Here is a 6,745-nt window from a genome sequence, read left to right as displayed (position 1 = left end):
TCTGTCCATAAACTAGACTGCACAGATATTAGAATATACCGGCTAGTGAGGTAGCCAGCAACTAGAGTCTGAAACTCAACTCACTTGGTGCTCAAAGTTCCTGAAGCACAGGACAAACAGCCCATTAAAGTTGTTCAGTCGGGCATGAAGAAGAGGGGTGTGGTCATTGGGAGAAATTATGTAACTGGGCGCACAGCAGACAGTAGAAAAAAGATGTAGAGTCTGTGATGTCATCCTCATGTTTCTATGGTTGTCCACAGACTGGGCTGCACACTGAACACAGTGCTGGACTTCTCGGGGAACTCCAGAAAGTAAGACTTGGCCATCCTTGAACCTTCAACATTTGGTTACATGACTAGTTGGCTATGTTTAAGACAGACAAACAGCCAAGAAACACAACAATTTTCATTTTTCATCCTCCATTAAAGTTTTCTCAGGGATTTGACCTTGACTGGCATTGGGTTCTATCACTGGGTATTCTCCAAGTAAAGGAATGTTTTTATATAGCCACAAGGTGCAATTAAATACCTTTTATTAGGAACTGCTTTGATTTTAACGTTGTATTTCCATCCTAAGGTTTTGAGCTCTGCAGCATTTTTTAATCCATCGTAATTTGATCCACTGCTACAAAACCAAAAAGTGTCCATATCTGATTTGTAATGCTGCATTTTCCACAGGTTCTACTCTCACATAGGGGGCTCTGATCTCCCCAAAAATGGATGCACTTGGACACATACAGTACAACAGACCTGTGCACAGACAGACAGACTTGGACACACCAAGGTGAGGTGCAGGAGCATGTTGTAACTGAGATTACTGGAACTGGTGTTAGTGTGGCTCCGCAGCTGCGTGTCCTGAACACATTGGCACAGTTATCCATTGATCTATCAAGCATAATAGCATAATGGCAGTTAAAGGTAAAACTAACATGTAACCTATTACTGGCAGGGAAAGTTGGTTGTTGTACTAACAGGTTAAGGCTCCACAAAATAGAGTGCAAATCAAAATATAGCAAAGTAGATGTTCAGTGATGTGATGAGAGAATTTCAAACAAGTGTGTTTCATTGAAATGAAAAGGGAGAAAAACAGGGGTCAGCTTGAGTGTGTATTGCGTAAAAACATACAGAGATTGATATTTTCAGAGTAGTTTGCAGGTACTTAACGGTTAATTTTGAGGACATTTTACAGAAGGGTTGGTGCAATTAGGTACAAATTATAAAATGGGAAAAAGGTTACTTGGTCGAGATATAGTTTCAACATTTTTTCAACAGTTTCCTAAAAGTAGTTGCTGTGTAGGTGTTCGTTCAGGAATTTATTATAAAATTAAAGGACCTGTTAAATAAATGTTACCGATGATACATAATAGTGACAAAAACATGTAGCAGGTAGTGCAAAATGTGCATCATATTCCTTCTGCAAGTTGTCTAGACAATAGGTTAGGTATGTACAGAAAGTGTTGAGGTGTGCAAACATTAAAATTAATCCACCTCATCATATATGCCATTTATCAAATATATACTATTTTTATACAGTCTATGGATATATATCTGATTAATGAAGAAGTAGAGGAAGTGTTACAAGTAAAACTCCTGCATTCAGAATTGTACTCAAGTGAAAGTACAAATGTATTACCTTCAAAATATAATTAAGGTACCAAAAGTATAGTCTAAGTGCTCATTATGCAGAATGGCCCATTTCTGAATAATATATATTCTATTATTGGATTATAATTATTGATGCATCAGTGTGTAAGCATAACTTAACCCAGGTGCAGGCAGTGCAAAGATGCTTCTGAGACAGTTCAGCACATAATAGCAGGGTGTAAGATGCAAGCAGGAACAGCGTACATGGAACGCCATAACAAAGTGGCTGGCATAGTGTACAGCAACATCTGCAGTATGGGCTGGAAGTCCCAAGGTCACAATGGAAGACACCTCCTAAGGTGGTTGAGAATGACCAAGCTAAGATCCTGTGGGACTTCCAGGTCCAAACTGACAAACTGGTGATGGTTAACCAACCGGACATCTTGTTGACTGACAAACAACAGAAGACAGTGGTGATAAACATAGCAATCCCAAGCGACAGCAATATCAGGAAGAAGGAACATAAGAAGCTCGAAAAATACCAAGGGCTGAAAGAGGAGCTAGAAAAGATGCGGGGAGTAAAGGCAACGGTGGTGCCAGTGGTAATCGGAGCACTGGGGGCTCTGACCCACAAACTGGGAGAGTGGTTCCAGCAGATTCCAGGTACAACATCTGAGGTCGCTGTCCAGAAGAGCGCAGTCCTAGGAACAGCAAAGATACTGCACAGAACCCTCAAACTCCCAGGCCTCTGGTAGAGGACCTGAGCTTGAGGAAGACACACCACCACCACCACCACCCCCCATGGGAGGAGGGTGAGAAGAGGAATTTTATTATTTCATACATACACATATACATACAATATAATACTGCTGGATAGTTAAATCTATAATAATGCATCATAATGTATATGTTGATTATACTTTGTATTGATAACCCAAATCTACAAAGTAGCTAAAACTGTGAAATAAGAAATGTAGTGCACAAGAAAATACAATATTTTATCTGAAATGTAGTGGCATAGAAGTATAAAATAGAATAAAATGGAACTATTCAAGTACAGTACAAGCACCTCTAAATTGTACTTAAGTAGGCTACAACACTTGAGTAAATGTACTTTGTTACACCTTTGTCCACCGCTGATAAATAACACTTTCTTTCTTACAAGAAAGAAGAAAGGAAAGGAGTTGAACCAGAAGAAAACCTGGAAATATACAATTTAAACTTTTTAAAAACCCTTCTCTCCAGAGAAGGAAGTAGTGCTGACATGTAGCAGCAGCCAGTCTAAACAGGGTCCAGTCCAACACCACAGCCAAGAGCATCAGTTTCTCCACTGACGGTGTAGAGACCAGAGGTTCACTGGTTTTAGGTTGGAATACATTTAGATTTTAACCTTCATTTATGGACATGACGTAGTAAAGATTCACATAACTGCAGTAATGTAGTGGCACATTTAAAAAAAAAAAAAAAAAAAACAAAGATTCTGAGACATGACCAGTCTCAATCAGTGTTGCTCCAAACACACTGACATGCACTCACACTGCATGTGTCTGAATTAAAACAGGAAAGAGAAAGAATATCCAGTGTTCAGTCTTGCATCCATGTGTGTTCAGGATGCTCCGGTTTCCTCTCTCAGTCCAAAGACATGCGGGTCAGGTTAGCTGGAGACTCTCACCACTGAGTTTGGGACTGTTGCCAAACAGAGGTTTTCAAAAAGCTGCTCTGTGTATCACTGCCTTGTTTTGTCAGAAGAACAGCGTCTGTGAGTAAGCCCGTGCTGTACACTTTACTTGTGGTAGCGAGGCAAACATACTGGGAGAAGGTCGCCAGTTCAAGTCTCCAGACTGTGCAGAAATACCAGTGCTGATGAGGGGGAGTGGGCACAGAGCTTTGGCTCTCAGCCTGAACACAAGACAGAAATAGAAACTGTGGTTGCGCTGGAAAGCTCCTAAATGCATCTTGATCCAGAGGAGTATGTATGCTCAGCAAACTTTGCTTAGGCAAACAATAAATGCACCTCAGCGTTCCCATATTTTTACTTTCAACATTTTTTTGCTTGACTCTGGAGTCACATCTTCCTCTCAGCAGTTTCCCTTTTGACCAAAGCTTTCTCTTCAGCAGCACTTTGCACAATAGCTACATCAGAAACCTTTGTAGGCTGTAAATTCAACCTCCATGTAACCTTACCCAGAGTCAGACCGTCATTTTAAACTGCCCTTATCAGCTTATCTCACTTGTTACGAGACCTGCTCTCTCCCTGCTGACATGCTCAGCCTTGGGGGAATCACCTTATCTTTAACCTGCTTTCACTTGGCTGAAGTATCACAGTCAGCTGGACCCGGTTTTCAGATGACATTTTCACACTGTTGCGTCAGGGCTGGCCCGTAAGGCCACGAACCTATCATTCCCTTTCCATGTAATCCTTCCAAAGTGTATTTGCACAGGGTATTGTGACTAGGTAAGCGGCCAGGCGGGCGCTGTACACCTCAGGTTCTTATAGTTGAGACTCAACAGAGGGAAAATCCTGAAAGAGCTTACTGATATTGTATTGTAAACTAGCAGATATTCTGCTTTTTTCCATTTGGATCAATATGTGTCAAGAAAGTGTTAATCTGATGAACAATGCACAGGTTTAAATCATTTCTAAGCTACATTTCTTAAAGAAATAGTCCCCTGTGCAGTGGTGACAGATAAACACAGATCAGACTGGCTGAGCAGGAGCTTTGTGTGGAGAGGAGATTCTAGTTTGGCATTTACTTACATCTGCTTGATGGTTTTGCAGATTTTGCAGGAACAGTGTTTACACCCATAAGGTTTTTAAATACATTTCTTCACAGCTGGTTATCTGCATCTGCTGCCTGCTAATGGATTTTTAATGGTTTATAGAACACGACTCTGTGCACATCTGTTGTGTGTTTGTTGAGTGTTTTCAGGAGTTTTTATCTGTTTGAGGCAGGTAAATCCAAAAAAACCCCACACTCCTAGGTGTGTTCTTTACCCATGTCCCAATTCCACAACTGTAACAGGGCTTGCATACGTGTGCTCCCCCTGGAAAATAGACTACATTAAAAACATTCAGACAAAAACCCTTCATTTTCGAGTGTGTTGTTAGTAAGTAAATGTAAATGGACAAATTATGAATGCTGGTTGAAGAGCTCTGGGAACATATTAAAAAAGGTATTAAATCTTTGAAAGACATTTAGGTTTCTTTTTGTAAAGTTTAATTGACAGTGACATTCCAGCTTGACTGACAATTCAGGTCAGGATTTTTAAAATAGTCCAAGTCCATTTTCCCTAAAGTACCCCATCCAGGGACAAAAAAGAAAGCCCCCACCCCCCAAAAAAGAACAGAGAACAGCATCTATAATGGTAACTACATGTTTGATATGTAGTATGACATTGGGAAGCAACATCTGTCTCTCTCTGCCTCACATTTCTTCACTTTTGAGTTGAGCTTCAGTGTTTGCCATCGTGCAGTCACTAGAGGGAGCTGGTGCACTGTATATACTACTCACATTCAGTATACTGTTGTAATAGATTTTTATGACAGCCTGCACACTGAAATACACCCCCCCCCCCCCCCCCCCCACCTCCCCAACAAGACAGGAAATACTGTCACGTGTTTCTGTTGCACCAGACAGATTTAATTTAATTGTTAGAGCAGCCGCCTCAGAGCCTTTTGAGCTTTTGAGTGAGCAAACAACACTCCAGTTCACTCCTGTCAGTCCCTCAGAAAAATATGATATTAGTATGTTCTTTGTGTGCCTGCGTATTGTTTCTGTCTCCCATGTCTCTGACTCTGTGTGTTTTGTTACCTGCCATTCCTCACCTGTCCCCCAGGCGCCCTCAGCATGCCCTCCTGCTCTGCACACCTGTTGCTGATTCCCTCATCAGCCCTCCTGCTGCCTCCCCAGCTGCACCTCATTACACTAATTAATCTTTGCCTGTAAAGATGATCAGTCGCGGGATCATGAGACACTGAAAGCAGGGAAGTGAGACAGCACCAGGGTCATCCAGGTCATGGTATATCTCTAAGAAGTGCTCAACTAAAAGCAACTTGACTTACTTTAGACGAAGAGAAACATCAGTGTCTTAATGCACCTCCTAACCCTAACCAGAGGGAACTTTGTTGGTGGTGGGGAAGAAAAACAGGAGATGGAGGAGAACCTGAGAGGACATTACTGCTGCTCTTTCTTCATAGAAATTGGAAGTTAATTTCTTTGCTTAACAGCCATATTTCATCCAGCCAAACTATGGATGTTTTATGGCACAAAACAAGTAGAGAGTGCTAGTCCTCCAGCACAAAGGAGGCCAAGACTGCCAGAATTATTGTTGTTGCAGAACAGAGGGAAAACGTGAGAGTGTACAGAGCCTGGCAGCTGAGAGGCGGACCAATCAGTCAGCTATGGAGGGTTTAAATGACGATGTGATTGCCATGACCTCTCCATACCATACATCCTTCACATCACTAAAAGCTATTTTCAGGCATACAAGGGGGATTAGGCTTGAGCACACAGGCTCAAAGACATGCACAGAATGATCATTTATCAGATTTAAATATAAAAAATGCACAACATCAGAACTTAAAATCTTGTATCAATAAATTCACCTTCTTCAAATTCCAACATCTTATGTGTCCATATGACATAAGTGTTGACATTTACATCTTAATTCAAACATATGTATATGGGAGATTTTCTATTTTCTTATTAAATCGTCTCACCTAACTCTTGGCAATAAAGAATTTCCCAAAATGTTGAACTATCCTGTTCATTTAATATTTTTCATACTTATTTCTTACATTACAGCCATGCTTTTCTGCTCACATGTTCTTGTAACATTTAATTGGCCATTTTCTTCTGTTTATGTTTTTCTTTGCTCTATTCGACTAATTGCTGCCACAACCAGTTTTTCCCTCAGGGATCATCATAGTTCCACACCAACACACATCGCCATGTTTACAACAGTATGTCAGCCCATGCAGCTCACCACGCAGTGTACCACAGCAACCCATTCAGCTGTCAGCTTCCCCTTCACAGAGCAGCAAGATGTCTCCTACTTCACTGTAAAATCCATTCTCAGTGTTTGTGCACTGGAGGCTTCAAGTTTTCACATCACACTTGTGTAAATTTCCTACTGGACCAGGATTAGCTTCCAATCTAGTT

General features: G+C 41.1%; 1 long non-coding RNA gene across 1 annotated transcript; it reads left to right on the top strand.

Annotated features, from left to right (window-relative positions):
- Positions 1–260: 260 nt before the first annotated feature.
- On the top strand, positions 261–6,315 carry LOC121899308. Its single transcript, XR_006096677.1, has 3 exons — positions 261–311; positions 678–783; positions 5,421–6,315. It is a non-coding gene; the product is annotated as an uncharacterized LOC121899308 (long non-coding RNA).
- The last annotated feature ends 430 nt before the right edge of the window (positions 6,316–6,745 follow it).

The sequence above is a fragment of the Thunnus maccoyii genome, chromosome 6, assembly GCF_910596095.1.
Source record: "Thunnus maccoyii chromosome 6, fThuMac1.1, whole genome shotgun sequence".
NCBI lineage: Eukaryota > Metazoa > Chordata > Actinopteri > Scombriformes > Scombridae > Thunnus > Thunnus maccoyii.
The sequence above is the reverse complement of the archived record's forward strand: the minus strand, read 5'-3'. Positions and strand labels throughout refer to the sequence as shown.